The sequence below is a fragment of the Apteryx mantelli genome, chromosome 33 (assembly GCF_036417845.1).
Source record: "Apteryx mantelli isolate bAptMan1 chromosome 33, bAptMan1.hap1, whole genome shotgun sequence".
Taxonomy (NCBI): domain Eukaryota; kingdom Metazoa; phylum Chordata; class Aves; order Apterygiformes; family Apterygidae; genus Apteryx; species Apteryx mantelli.
Window position 1 is genome coordinate 1,118,080 of NC_090010.1, and position 16,378 is coordinate 1,134,457.

Consider the following 16,378-nt stretch of genomic DNA (forward strand, 5'->3'; position numbering starts at 1 on the left):
GGGGTCACGGGGCGCGTGGGGGGCGTGGGGGCACTCAGGGGCTCGGGGGGACACGGGGACGTGGGGGACACGGCGGGACTCAGGGGGACACAAGGGGACACAAGGGACAAGGGGGACGTGGGGGGCTCAGGGGCACAGGGGGTCACAGGGGGGACAAGAGGGACATGGGGGGACTCAGGGGCACAGGGGAGACAAGAGGGACATGGGAGGACTCAGGGGCATGGGGGGCAAGGGGGACGTGGGGGGCTCAGGGGCACGGGGAAGACAAGAGGGACGTGGGGGGACTCAGGGGACACGAGGGACAAGGGGGATGTGGGGGGGGCTCAGGGACACGGAGGGAGACACGAGGGACAGGTGACATGGACAGGAGGGGATGTGGGGACCCAGGGGGAAATGGGGGGACACAGTGGGACACTGTGGGAACACGAGGGGGCAGGTGGTGGCACGGGGGCCCTGGAGACACGTGGTGACGTGGGCAACATGGGCAGAGGGCAATGTGGGGGGACGCAACGTGGGGACATGGGGGACAGGTGGTGACATGGAGAGACACGGGACATCGCATGGGGGGCAGGTGGTGACATGGGGACAAGGGGGCACGTGGGGACACGGGGGCACACAGTGATGAGGGCATGGGAACGTGGTAGGGCACGGGGTCAGGGGGTGACATGGGGAGACATGGGGACATGGAGGGCAGGTGGTGACATGGGGGACACGAGGGGTGAGAGCTCTGCGCTGCTGGGCTGGCTGTGGGGTGACAGGGCACCTCCTGGTGTGGCACTGAAGTGACTGCGGTGACAGCTGGATGGTGACAGGCTGAGTGCTGAGCACTAGGGTGCACCGAGGGGGATGGCAGTGTCCCCCCCAATGCAGGCAACCAAGCAGAGCCTGTCAGGTGCCACTGACGCTGGCACGCTGTCCCCAAGGTGTGGCAGCCACAGCAGTGAGCTCTCGCCTTGCCCCTTTCCCCTTCGCAGCGTGCCCTGCCATGTTCTATTTGCTTTCGCTTCCTCTCTTTGGGCAGTTTTCCCTTTTAACCAACATCATCTTTTTCAGTGGCAGACTTGTGGCTTTGGGGACATCTAATAAAAGCTCTTAAATAGTTCCCAACGACCCCTCAAAGCTTTTCCGTTTCGATCCTTTTCTCAGTTGGCCGATGCTTGTTGCCAGCTCCGTGAAATCACGCCTGCAGAGCGCCGAGGAGATTAGCCGACGTTTTAAGACATCCTCAAACACGTTTTGCTCGGGGCAGCCCACAAACGCCAGTCCCATCGGGTCCTTCGTGCCACGACACGCAGCCGTGGAGGGCCACAGCGTGGGCTGGGAGCTGGGACCAGCAGCGTGCCCCTGCCCCACGCTGTCCCGTTGCCTCCGTTTTCCCGATGCTTCACATCCTGCCTACAAAAATCCTCAGGACTTCGCTCTTAGCCAGCTGCCTGATGGCTGTTGCAACATGCAATAATCATTTTACCTTATTATTATTGCTTTAAGAGGTTCCTCTCCCCACGACGACTTGCCACCGTCTCCCTCGGGAGCTTCCACGCCCTCGACTCAGCTGCACAAACAATTTTTTCAGCATTTTGGACAACTGAGGGGGAGGAAACCTCCAGCCGGGGCTTGAGAAAAAAAGCTCTGGGAATGTGGGTGGTGTCGCAAGATCCCCCCAAATGAGCTGGAAACTCCCAGCTAGCAGCACGGCTCCCCGCCAGCGCAAGTTTTGGCTTTTTCAGAGATGCCAGATCAGTTTGGCCATGCTTTAATTGAGAGGGTGGAAGCTTGCAGCGTGAATGGAGACAAGAATGGGCTTTTTCCATCTTTTTCAAATCAATTATTAATTGCACTTATGTAAGTGGATCCTCAGCTGTTGCTCACGGACAGCAGAGACGGATGCTCTGCCCAGAGTTTGGGAATCCATTATTTGCTCTAGTTCAAAGCTTAACATTTTTCCCTTAAATTTCCGGGTTTAGTCTGTCTACCAAGATGATATTTCCAGGCCTGAGAAAGTGCTATTTGGCTGCTGCCGACGGAGCTTGCTGCATGTGTGCTCAGGCCACAATCACACACGAGTGCGTCCCTGCTCTAGATGGCAGCAGCCTCCTTTGCTTTCAGGCAGAAACACTGCTGACTTGCAGATGCAACCAGAATTCCCCTTCCTTCTTTTATTCTTTATCCAGCGAGGTCTCAAAAATCTCCAAGGATGAAGTTTCTCCACATATCCAGTCTGAACCTCTCTTGTTTCCGCTTATACCCACTGCTTCTCATCCTCCTGCCATGTACCACTGAGAAGAACCTGGCTCCATCTTCTCGATTACCTCCTTGCTGATACTGAAAGGTTGCTGTTCAGTGTCCCAAAAACTTTCTCTTCTTTGGACTGAACAAGCCCCATTCCCTCGACTCTCCTCTAGGGGCAAGTGCTCCAGCCCCTGACCATCTTGGTGGCCCTCCACTGAATTTGCTCCAGTTTATTGATGTCTGTCTTGCATTGCTGTGCCCAAAACTGGACTCAGTGTCTAGATGTGGCCTAACGAGTGCTGAGTGAAAGGGGATAATAACTTCCCTCAGCTTTGCTCCTGTTCATGCAGCTCAGGATGCTGTTGACCTCTGTTGCTATGGCACACTGCCGGCTCATGTTCACCTTGTGTCTACCAGGATTTCCAGGGACTTTCCACCAGAGCTGGTCCCCAGCCAGTCAGTGCCCAGCTGTACCTTTGCAGGGGGTTCTTCCTTCCTAAGGGCCAAGACTTTGCACTTGTCCTTCTTGAATTTCAAAAAGTTTCTTTTGGCCCATTCCTCCAGCCTTTCTAGGTGCCTCTGCATTGCAATCCTGCCCTTGAGTGTATCAACTGCTCCCCTAGTTTGGTGTCATCTGCAAAACTTATGAGAGTGTGGTCCATCTCCTCCTCCAGGTCATTGATAAAGTGGGACCCACTGATAAAGGGACTGGACCCCTGCGTACACCAGTTGTTACTGGCTTCCATGTAGAGTACGAGTCCTTAGCCACTACCCTCTGAGCCCAGCCATCCAGCCAGTTTTTCACCCATTCAGTTGTCCATCCAACCAAAACATGGCTCATCCCAGCTCTTACTTGTTTTTCCGACAAAGTGGCTTTTGCTGTCATTGCACTGCAACGTCACCAAGTCATCCCACTGCAGGACAGAGGTATCTCACGTTGGTGGCTAAGTGAGGCCACAGTTTTAGATCACATCCAGAAGAAAGGTGAAGGCAATGCCCTCCTCACGGCTAAACTCTTTCTTACCACGGGACCTGTTGGGATACTCCTTCCACCTGGCATTAGCTGAGCAGACGCCCTACCAGAACCCTTGGTGAGATGGTTTAGCTCACTAAACTGGCAGAAAAGTAACCATGCAAAAGGCAGTAAATAATTTTCCCCCAGTTTTGTGACATGAACCTTTCACCACAGGATGAGGCAGGGACAGCACGAGGAAGGAGACAGAAACACACAGCTGAGAGTAGGATAACATGAGGGAAGAAGAGGAGATTATGGCAATGCTTTGAGGATCAGAAAACTGGCACGTCAGGGTCAGCACTAACCAGTTTTCCAGTACCCCAATTCACCACCTAATCAGCCAGATGCCATTTCAGGCCATGAAATATGGCTATGTCATACTCTGTCTGTGTGTTTCACAGCCGGCTTTGATGTGATGGCTTTTCCATGTGAGTAGGTTTTCCAAAATAATCGTCAATATTTGCTCTCTCTGCAGTATTTGCCATCTGTAATGACTGCTTTCATTTACATGATGCTCTCATTTATGTGATGCTCTAATTTATGTGACCTCTTACGCTATGATCTGTGCTGGGCTGTGCCTGCATCCACGCTGCAGAGCACCTTGGCTCTGTCAAGTCTTCCAGGGAAAACCTGACAACGTTTGGATTTGCGGGACATATGGCTGGGTTTAGTCTTTGATTTCTAAGGAAGAGGAGTGGACTCCACATCTAATTTCACCACTACCATGATTTGCTGGGCTTCTGTGCAACATCTCAACAGGTCTGTAGTTTGTCAGTCCCCCTTCTGCTAGTGGCGAGTTGCAGATTCTCGTGACTGTTTTCAGAATGAAGAAGCTGAAGTTCAGATTGACTCTCTAAATTTTGGTAAAAAGTGAGGAGGAGATAGCAAATGCCAGTTGAGGAGATAGCAAATGCCACGTGCTTTCTTTCTCTTTGCTCCACCTCAGAGCAGGAGCACAGGTCTTCTCTGCTGGCCAGAAGAGCTGTCTTTGGAAGCCTGCTTTCTTGGGCAGGTGTTTTTTAACTTGAGTTCACTTCTCATTTTACCAGGTGTTTTCACACAGTTGTAGCAGCACAACAGTGTATTGTGGTCGCCATGAGCAGACCAAGGAAGGGATCTCCTAAATCAGAATTGCTGCTGATAATGCTACAGCCACCAAGTGCAGGAAGGGTAAAGTGAGGTAGCCCCCGATCAGAGGCTCTCAGCAATTCCTGCCTCAACAGTGCAACACAGCTGATAAATCCCAACTTAATTCAGTTATCTACTATTTGAAAACACCAAGTGGATGTTGAAGCCTGTCTTGAAATGTTTGAAGACAAATGGAAAAATCCACTAAGCCCTGATCGGACAAATCCTGCCAATCAGCTGAGTAGCCAGCTCACCCCACCAATGCGATAGCAGAAAGCCACATGGCCTGGCAGGGAGCCTATGATCATTTCAGATCAGGCGAATGCTCTTCTTGAGCGCAAACCACCCTCATGAAATATTTGAGCATGAGTCCAAATAGAAATTCGAGTGTTTTCAGACATGAACAGAAAGAAAAAGGTTGGGAGGACATCATAAAAGACAGCCCTCGCTCGACACAGGCAGGAATTTATTTGAAATCATGTTCTATATTGCTCACAACAAAATGCGGTAGGCCCTATTTCCTGGATGCTGCCAAAATCAACAGAAAAGCAAACATGGAAGGCTTAAACAGTGGGTATTATATAAATGCACTCTCCTGCGGCTGTTCTAGACTGTTTGCATTAGTGATAGAACAAGCTGTAGCCTGAGACTGCGTGGTGGTGATGAGCCATCAAAGAGCATGTGGAGGGTGCCTCGTTTTCCAAGTGTGCAATGGTACGGACAGTCATTGCATGTACATAAAGGTTGATGTTTATTGCTGGTGAGAGACGTGCCAAAGGCTTCCACTCTGTCATTTCAAGAGCAGGTCACAGGATCTAAGAGGGGAGAAAATGCTTATGCAAATCTGACCAACGAATGAAACCTTATCAAGTTCTTGGCTGTGGAACTGGAAAATCGGATCACGGAGGTGAACTGCGTGGCTGAGTAGCTCACTCAAGGGGGAGCTCACCGGAGGACTCTGAAAAGAAATCACATTTCTCAGATGAAACCGTGAGGAGGCAGAGATATTAGTTTGCATACACCTCATGCTTCAGGTGCTGAACACACATCAGTCACAGTCGCTGGTGAAAACAGACAGTCTTGCAGTTTGCTTAGGTTCAGGAAAGCCTGATGCATCCAGGGCTTGGAATGCAGACCTCAAAGGGCTCACTGACACTAATAGAACATCACATGCCCTTGGGATTGATGAATGCAAAAAACTGTTTTTCCTGGATACCTTTGGTCAGGGTGATACTGTAGCAGTAAAACCCTGCAAGGAGCCCTGAAACCTGCAAAAAGCTTTCTTGACACCTCCTTCAGAAATCACAGGAATTCAAATGCTACATGCACATACCTGAAAGTGCAATAACCAGTGTCAGCAAATGCCAGTCAGCTATTCTGTGTCAAAACAGGTAAAATCAACTCCATCTAGGTCCTCTCTGCCCAGACTGACTGCTCCCACATGTACTGTGTGCAAATTATGTAGCAGAAATTTGGCCACAGCTTCCAACGTGTCATCCCACTGTGCTGAGTCTAGCAAATTATGGCTGAACAGCTGGTACCAAAGAGGAAGAGGTTTTGAGGAACAACTCGTTACATGTATAAAACCTTTTCAAGCAGACCAGAAACAAGAAAGTCTATACTTAGAAGATGATCAAGGTTAAACAGGATGACTTAGAAAAGATCAGGCCACAGCAGAAAAAATAAGTAGAGTGTTTCCATGTGCTCTTTAGAAGAACTCATGGAGGGTCCAACATGGGAGACAGTTTGACAGGGTGTAACATGGAGGAGCTGTTTCCAAATGGATGTGTCAGTAGAATGGGTGTTAGAAGAAATTACCTACCACGCAAGGCAGAGTTCATCCAAAAACACTCAGAGAGATATGAAATGACCGAATGACTGGTTCTAGGGAGCAGATCTACCACATAGACCAACCTGAGAAGTTGTTAATGTGCCATCAGTTTTTAGAAGGCTCCAAGAAGGATCTGGAAATTACAAATGGGTAGGTCTGAGGTGAGTGACGGGCTTGGGAGATCCTTGGGCTCTTTCCATAGAAAATAATAGGACAGCCACCCAGGTAAAAAACGGGGAAGAGTCAACACAGCTTTTGGAAGGGTACATTAATGCCTCAGGAATACACCGGAGATCTTAGGAAGAACTTAGGAGGAATCTAGTAATCATAGTTGCCTCGTGGACATAATATACATGGATTTCTAAAGAGGTTTTGTTGCGCTCCTTCACCTTTGTTAAGTGAGAAGCAAACATCTCTGCTGCATTAATAACTGTTCGTAACAGCAGAATCCAGAGTCAGCATTCTGACCGGCAGGAGATCAGCCACGGAGTCTCCCCTGGGGCCTGGGCTGGGACGGGCGCTCTGCTGTGCCCCAACAAGGCAGCAAAGTTTGCGGTGGTGCGTCTGAGCTATGCACTGAGCACAGACAGGAGAAAAGGGATCAAAGAGGCTGCGGAGATATGGCCTGATATTCTAGGGCAGGGCAACGAGATGGCGTCTGAAATTTGATGTTGATAATGCAAAGAAATACACATGCAGAAAATAGCCCTAACACCCTACACGCACAACCAAACTCCAACTGGGATCTTTGGTAATACCGTTCACTGCAAATGGTGTCCTGGCAACATTCGCTCTGAGTTCAGCAGCAGTCGGGAAGGAGAAAGGAGTGCTAAGACTATTAAGAAAGAAAGTGGGAACAAAACTGGGAACACCGTTACACCACCAGATGAATCCTTGGTGTGTCTATATCTTTGGCACTGTGTAGTCCTGTCACAGCGTATCCAACAGAAGGACAAAAAGGATGATATGAGGTATGAGCTGTCTTCTGTACAAAGAGTTTAAATAAACTGGGAATCCTGAGAGGTGAAAGCAGAGGACCGTCAGGTGGCATGGTAGAGGAATACAGTATTGTGCCTGGGACAGAAGAGGTAAGCCCTGCATCAAATGAAAATGTTAAGGATCAGATTTAAAACGAAGAAAAGAAAGCTTTGCATAGCCTATAGGACCACAGTATTCAGCCTAACTATTGATCTAGGTGCATCCAATCTCCAAGAGGAGTCAATTAATTAAAATGTGGAACTCACTGCCACAGCATACTGCTTAAGCTAAAAATATAACTTGGTCCCAAAAGAGATTAGACAAACAGACAGAAAATAGGTCTATCAAGGAGCTAAGCTCCAAGGTGTAGCTACAAGCTCTGATGGGTGATATGACTTAGGAGCCAAAGTGGTACACATAACTATGTAGGGCTGCAGCTAATACCACCCAAAAACTGGCAAGGAAGAGGAGGGCAGCATGCAGCGTCACTTCATTAGGAAGAGGATGAGAGTGATGATGCTATTTGTGATAGGCATCCAGGATGGGTTGACTTCACCTCTCTTTAGACTGCTGCAGTGTAGACCTGCGTGTCTGGGCCAGCCAGCAGTGGAGAAAAACAGGCACTTCAGGGCATGAGTCACCTCATCCCAAGGTAAATATCTCCAGCTAGCTCAGGTGAATATCACCCAAGAAGTGATTGCACCCTATATACCTGCCAGAACCATAAAGGCAGGCCTGGCAGCTGGCATAAGCACAAACCTCTACACCGAGGATGCCTAAAGAGATGCACAAGGAGCCTGTCCCACTGCAACACACATCACCCACAGCACATCGGACTCATGTTCATGAGTGGAAACACTGCCTCATTTGTGATACCTTTACAGGAATGTCTTTTGATTCCCTTCTTGCACTGAATCTTTTTTTGACCAGTGAAAGATGGTTTAGGTGTTACAGTGCAAAAACCTGTTGATCCTCAGATGGAAAGTTAGTGCCACTACAATTAGCATCCCCACCACTGAGACCATCTCAGCAAACAAGATTCTGCCTAAGCATCATCCACAGAGCCGCAAACCTAGATCTGGAGGTAGTGAAAAGCTATGTGTGCATGGACATGCTGTGGCTTCCTGAGCCTCTGCACCACCCTTGTCCACAACTGCACCCGTTTTCAGACATGGGGCCTGGAATCGGGCTCCCCGTACTGTCCACAGGAGGGCTGGGCTGGGTGTCCACAGACATGGACAGATGATAACCTAGCTTCTCATTGCAGTGGTAGGTCTCTTGCCCTCAGAGTGATTGCTGTGGGCTTTGCCTTGTGCATGGCTCTGAGCAGAGCACTCGTACAGAGGACCACATGGGTTGCAGCTGGACTGACCACGCCATTTTGGGTAACAGCTTATTGCTGCTGAAGGAGCCCGGGGTGGCATGGAGGAACCAGAGGGTTTGAGAAGTAGGGAGGAAGAGTCTTCTCCACCCTGGTCAGTGAGATGAGTTCAGAGTGTCCATAGCCAAGCAGAAGGCAGACAGTTGCCAGCATGTCAGAAAAAATGGCAACCTCGAGCTGGTCCCAGGATTAAGGTGATTACAAGCTGCTGGAATTTGCATGACCTAATTAAAGATTCACTGAGCAGACACAATGAGACCAAGTCTGAGCAGCTAGCCTAGTGCTTAGTGTTGCCCCTTGGGCTGCTCTAGGTCATATTTCAGGGGACAATTCATGTCACATAGTTGGAAAATCTCTGGTCTCAAGAGCCTGGTTAGGAGCTGTGTCTTCGAAGGTTGTCACAGACAAGTGGGGAAGCAATAGCCCCAGAAAGGGGGCAGCCAGGTGTTTTGCTTCCCTGTTTGTGGTGGAGCTCTTAATTTTGCCTTGTGTGCAGTCTGGAAAACGAACAAGGCTGAGTTAAAACCAGCTCTTGTCCCTGCCACCCACTGGAAGCTCCGGTTCCTCCGCGGCCAACCGCACAAATAGCTGGTTCACATGCCGCGGAGGGGCTGGAACGAGTAGCCATGGGCAGGGGAAGGATGTCTTCAAGCCGCTTTGCGGCCAGCGGAGACCATTTCCAAGTGGTTTGCGGTTGCTCTGTGTTAGGAAGAGCCCACAGCAGCGGCTGCCCACCCTGCCGGGCCCTTCTCCCTGCCCATTAAGGACGTTCCCGCCCCTGCGGGCTCTGAGCCCTGAATTGACTGTGTGTGGCCCGGCTCCGAGGGGTGGAAACCTCTGGCAGGCAAAGGCGGAGGAGATGGAAATGAGCAAGCGGGGAAAGGCGGAGGAACTTCCTCAGATGCTAATGCAGAGGTTTAACAGCTCAGATTTATCCTGGTTGCATTTCTCGACCTAATGATGTTTTCTTTTTCACCCCAAAACAGGCTTCCTCGTCCAAACACATCTCAGCACTAGCCACAAAAGAGGAGAACCCCAGGCGGAATCTTATTTCCCACATCTCTGGCTGGGGACTGAACTCAGCAGTGCTTCTTCTTCCAAGGAGCCACCAGAGATTTGGACCTTGTCCCTTTTCACTGCTACCAACACCTGGTGGCCAGGTTGTACAGAACAGAATATTTCACTTGGTTATTGCCCCTGCCTGGAAAGGCTGAAGTCTCAGCAACAGCTGGGAAATAGCCTGATTTACAGGATGAGCAATCACCTTCCCCCTCCTCCCTCCACTTCACATGCAATAGGTGGGAAAGTTGGATTGTGGCTAAATCTGATAACCAAAGAAGGAAAATCTTTGGAGATAGAGGTATTCCTGTCCGATTTCAGAGCGCTGGGAAGAAGCTGGTATTTTATCCTGCTCGTGTCTTAAGAACAGGTACTTGAGCCTTTTTCTTCTCCTTTGCAGAAGCATTTCAGATATGTGACTAATCGGGAAAAAATAATTTAGACCTCATGGAAATTGAAGACTCAAAGAAAAAACGGGGAAGAAGGAAAAGTTAAGGAAATGAAGAGGTCCCAGCCCTTCCTGATTGGGGGAAAGGGATTAAAATTTGTTCCTTAAAATGTTACTTTGGGAAAAACTATTGTTTTTCTTGTCCTCTCATAAATCCATCCTTAAAATCCCCAGCAGCTGCCCGCCATTTCCTCGTAGTCTCTGCCACCTCCCATCTGACTATTTTCACTCCAAAACACTTAGTGGTCTATAATTCAGTGCTTATGTCACACTTTAGGCTGGCTTTGCCTGGTGTTTGGCCTCAAAAAGTTGGTGCTTTAGCATCTTGACATCTCCAAGTCGCTGTGTCTTGGTGTCCCCATGCTTTGGCATTTTGGTGTCTTGGTGATTTGGTGTCTTAGTGACTCAGTATCTTCATGTTTTAGTGTGTCTCAGTGTCTCATCTGTGGCTCTAAAAGAGTTTGTAAAGCAAAGCCTCTTAATCACAGAATTTCCGAGCGGCTGCAACCAAAGTTTCCTGTGAGCCCAGCTGGGCCGAGCTGTGAAGCAGCAATGGATTTTACAGGGTGGAAAATTGGCCTGAGTTTGGTTTTCCTCTGTAGCCTAGTCCACGTTCATAAATTAGATGTGCCTGGGACCATTTCTTGCGCTGAGAGCCCCTGGCATAGGAGGGCTCGTGTCCACACCATGACAGGTTAGGGTTAGGGCTAGGGTTAGGGCTGAAGCTGGTTTGGCAAATGCCCCTTTGCGGTCCAGACTGGGCAGACACAAACCTTGGAGCTCATCTGTCCTGGTCCCTGTTCTGCTGGGAGACAAGTGCCAGATAGGACTTCCCAGATTCCCCAGACCAGGCCCCAAAAATGTCCCTTAGCCACCCTGAACTGTCATTCATCATGCTGCTCAGCCCCATCTCTGCAGCACTTCAGCTTCTTGCTCTTACTTCCCCCCCCTCTAATTTCCCGAAACATTTTCCAACTTCTGGGCTGACCGTATCCAGGGCTTGCCCAGACCCATCCATTGCTGTGTCAACATTGGCCCTGCAGCTTGCACAGCTCCTCTCCCTTCCCTGCAGCTTTCCCCTGATGTTGCCAGCTGTCGGATCAGCTCTCGGGCTTTGTTCTCCTCGTGTGTCTCTCCTAACAAGGAAGCTTCAAAGAGGAGCCTACAGGTGTTAGGAAGCCAACCGCGACCCGCTGTGCTGCTGCCTTACACCCACGTGTGTGCCGAGTGACTGCTCCGCCACTGGGGTCCCTCTCATCTGGATTTGTTTTCTGGCGGGGGGATTAATTTGGGGTTAGCTTTGCTTCTCTGGGTGGATAATTTAAAATCATACTGAGTGATGAAAGAGAACCACAAAGAATATGCAGTAAAGTAAAAAAAACATGGAGCTAAGTTTAAAAACAATGAGTCCTGGGCTTTGACACGCTGCTGTATTAGAGCACACACATCTGCTGGCTAGGAATGCTGGGAAGCTGCAAAATGCCATATAGATAATCATATATAGCTGAAAATTTGTGAAGAAGACCACAAGGGAAGACTAGCTTCTTAAACGCACTGTGGAAAGGGCAGAGTAACTCCTGCTGTCCCACACAATTCTTTACACAGCTGCAGTTTGGGCACATCCCCTTTCCCTGATGAATCGGCCGCTGCACCAGACTAGGACAGTTTGTGTGTCTATTTTCAGTATTTCTGCTGCAGTGCTGCTACCATACCTCCATGTTTTCTAGAGCACAGAACTTCTCCAGGTGAAGGTGAATAATACAAGAGAAGCAATACTGATAATTCATGGAAAGAAGAGAGTCAAAATCAAAATCTCCTGGGGGTTGCAACAGACAGGGCAGATGTGGCTTGTTGGAAGAATCAGGGTTTTTTTACAACTGGAAAACACCGATACTCAGTTGTGCAAGTTATGTCCCTCTCACCTAGTACTATGGCTCACAAAGACATGCTGTGCCTACCCAGCGATCTTTATTTTATGTTTTGCTTGTGAAGAGAGGGAAAACTGAGCGTTTTCTGAACAGATGATAGTAAACCATTGCTGGATTCAGATCTGACGTGTTTACATATCTTCAGAGATGCAGATCTAGGAATCACATTTCAAGAAGACTTGGAAGAAGCAAACTCTCTGGATATGAAAATACAGCAGAAGCAAGATGCATCACATTCACCAAATAATTATTAAAGGAGTATCAAATGCAACTGCCTGGGAGACTGAACTCTTCCTTCCTGAAACAGCAGCATCACTTCCTTACCACCATGGAAGGAAATTTCCTGCTCAAGTTCTTAATAATCCACTCAATGATCCCAAAAAACAATGGAGCCACACTTGTTCCTGCAATCCACAATTTCAGTGCTCTTACGGGAAAGGGTCAGTTTCTGAATACCATGATATTGCTGAAAACTACTTCACTGAGAGCCACAAATCTGCTAATCTTTCCAAATGTAGGAAAAGATTTTTTTTTGAGGAGGAGGAGGAGCTCTTCTCAAAGACAATTCCTGCAACAGAACAGGATTAGACCCACTTCCAGGCAGCCTGTGTGGAGGCTTGGGGCTGAACCCGCTGGACCTCTGCAGCTTTTCTTGCACCTCTCCAGCCTCGTCCGCCCCAGTCTTTGGCCTCAGCTTGGTTCCAGCATGCACAATGGGCTGAATCTTCTGCAAACCTGGGGAGATAGTGTCTGCTGAGCAGAACGACATGAACTATGGCTAAAACAGCTAAAATGACTATGGCTATGGCTAAATGACTGAGCAAATTACTGTGACTAAAATGATACCTCTAGCTGTTTTCTTTTCAACAAAAGCATAGGATAGCTGAGTTAATTCAAGAATAGAGGATAACTCTGTACCAATTAGGAGATAAAATACAGAACTGGAATTGCTTATTAAATTACAAATCATGCAGACTAAATCCAAAGATTATTTTACTCCCAGTGTTTCACTAAGGCACTTGCAAAGCTACACTGGAATAATAATGTCATTGTGGTGCTAGTATTAATAAAAGTAATGAAAATATAAATTAGCCAAGGCATAGCCAATAAAAAGAAAATATATAGAGAGTTTAAGAAAGAGAAATACATGAAGTAGCTACATTAAAGAATAAAACACCATGCTCAGAGTGCAGTAATTTAGAGCTATTTTCCCCACAATCGTATTTTCAACACCAATTTGTTATCTTGTCCTGGTAAGCCAAAGAGATGATAAATATAAAAGATTTCTTCTATAACCATCTGCCAGCCAGTCTACTGATTGGTAATAAAAAGAGTTAAGTCATTTCTTGTTCAGTTTCTTATGTGCAAATGTGCAAGACTGTAGCAATAATTTTCATGAAATGATTCCAAAAAAGACGATATAATTGAAATACGAGTATTTAATTAGTTCTACCTTTAGGTAATAGTCAAAGGAGGGGAAGCAGGTTTCAGCATTTTGCTGTCCCATGCATCTGTGATTCTTCTTTAGCACGGCAGTGTAGTTATTAATAGTCACTGCCTCGTCTCCCCAGGCTTTCTCTCCATCTCTGATGCTGTGATTCAGCTTTTCCAAGCTACACTGGGTGCTTCCTCAAAAGTGAAAAAGACAGCCCAACACTCACAGCTTCCTTCTGCTCTTCCAAAAGCCCATTCGAGTTTTAAAACCAGTCACTAGTTTGCTGTTCTGTCTGCAGAAAAACCCTTGCACCTGCAAAGTGAAGGTAACAAAAGGCCCTAAGTTTGCAAAGAGACTGAAATGATAGCTCTAGTAAACCATCCCCATCATTTCAGGGGTGAGTCAGAAATGAGACCGTTTCCGAGCCCTTCAAAGTCCATGAGTCTGGTGCAAGGAGGGGATTTGCACAGTCCAAACACATGCACAAGGCAGTCTTTAATGGCCCTGGTTGAGCTTTGAAAGTTTGATAAAAGTAACTGATTACACACCAGTGATATTGCAGTGACACAGGTTTGCAAGTGTCTCACTAAAACACCTGCGGTTAAATAATCTTAGGAGAGAGCTGGCTGGTGGGCAGATGGTGCACAAGGAAGCCAAGGATGGAGGAGGTGTGTGGCATGTTCAGGCTCTGGAAATCTAACCTAAACCCATGGCCCTCCTTTTCAGCCAGGACTCCTTGGGAAATGAAACCTCATCCTTGCACCACTGAGAAGGCATCGGAGAAGACTGGTCAGACTGAAGCCGTGGCACCTGCCTGTATAGGTTGCGATGCCACATCTTCATGCATCTTTGTGCCTGCGATGTTGCACAGAACTTGTCCCATCAAGTTCAGATCCAGAACTTGTCCCTCAAAACATACCAACTGGTCACTCTGGCAATGTGGACACCTGAGCCCAGACAGCCACCCACCGCGTCCCTCTGCAGCACGCTGGAGCCTTGCTGGCGCAGCTCCATCTGCAAATAGGATGAGTCCCCCAGGACCTGCCAGCCAGCGCTGGTATCAAGTCCTCTTTGTGGGAAAGGCCAGCCCTGGAACTATAAAGAGAATTAGTCTGACATGTCGCAAGCTTTATTCAGTGCTGACACTGTGCATTTGCTGCTTTTCCCACAGAAAGCCGGGGCCAGCCTGCTGCGTTCCTGGAATGCTATTTTATCCCCGACTTGATTTACGGAAGAGCCTAAGAGGAGCCTGGAGATGGAGGGGGTTTTAAATTGGCCTCATACATCTTGCAGGGCGGAGGGTGAAGCACAGGGGAAAGGCTGTGAGAACACCCCAGAAAAGCGAGGCTCTTGGGGTGAGCTGATCAGGGCTTGTTCTGCCAGGCCACATCTGCACTTCCCTGAGATCTCCGGTGGGCTAGGCAGGTCCCCAGCGCCTGGAGGGGACCGGAGCCCCACAGGAGAGACACAGGTTGTCACTGACCCCAGGCAAGCCAGGAGTGATATGAGAAGAGCTACCTGGATAGGGGTGCCAAAATGGTGAAGTCAGGCTTGATATCTGGTAGAAGGCAATGCTAGAAACCCTGCTGCAGACAGTGCCAGGCAGCTGCGGCTCTGACTGATGCGATCCACTATGCCCCATGGGGACGTGTCATCTCTCCACTTGCCAAGGAAGCTGGAGCAAGCCAGCGGTCACCACCCGCTGCCATACGCCCAGAGGCAACACGTGGAGGTGGCAGGAGCAGGAGACCCACGGCACAGGCACGGCCAGGGGCTTGATGTGGACAGGGGGACAAGCTGAGCTCCCCAGTCCTTACCCTCAGCAGAACATCACCCCAGCCCCATAGTGGCACCCTCAGATTTCACCTCCTGCCCGTTGCTTTAGCCCAGCCTGGCCCCATCCTCCCAGTCCTCAGCATCGCTTGGGGATAGACTATTTCTGCTAGCGTCTTTATTTATGTTCAGTTATTTAAAGTTTTGAGCTCTAGGCAATGCCTGGGCACCAGCCCCGCGAATGCCTATGGGCTTGTAACTCCAACCAGGGAAACGACTGCAAAATACAACTTCTCTGCCCCTGACCCTGCTGTGGTCTCCACCACCGAGACGAAGTCAGCCCTTGTGGTGCACCCAGGGGAGGTGGGTAACCGGGGCCACGGTGAGCCCAGGGGAACAAGCGCCAGCCCTGTAGCTACTGCCTGTTGCCTCGAAGGCCCTGCCATGATTTACAGGCACTGGGAACCAGCCGGGAAGGGTTTCCCATTCCTGCTGATATGGTTTATTGTAGAAATCCCGACCAGGAGCGCCAGCCACAGCTCTGAGGCCACAGGGAATTTATCATCTCCCAGGGAACAGGCACGTCTTGCTGGACACTTGGCTCTGATTAGCCACCCCTGCGGTCCCTTAGTGATCTGGGGCAGCAGGGTGCATTTCAGAGCCTCCCTGAGATTACTGATTTGTGCTGACGAACAAAGGGAAAACGCCAGGCGGCAGCGAGCCCTTTGCTCCAGCATTGCCGAGGGGGACCCTGTCTGCCCACGAGGGCTGTGATACCCACACTGGGGGCACAGCCACACAACAGTAAATCACAGAGAGAATGGAGGTGACAAAGCAACAATAAGTCATTTGTGGCCAGAACTACACATAAAAAAAGGGAATTTATTTTTTGCCAAAACTTGGGAGGTATAGCCCTCCGTTTGAGTTGCCTGAGTCCTGAAATATGTAGCTCAAAGCCCTCGGGATTTTGTTATTGGCTATATATCACTCCCAGCCCATGTCACGGAAGGTTTGAGCCTAGCACTGATAAGATTTGAGGGGTAAAACAGACGTTTGCACGAACACCAGCACCACCAGTTTCACTGGGAAAGATCTGGGACGCAGCTTGACAGCAGAAATCGTTCACTTTGCAAAGTCACCCAGCTCCAGCACAGTCCCAGAAAGTCTAAAATG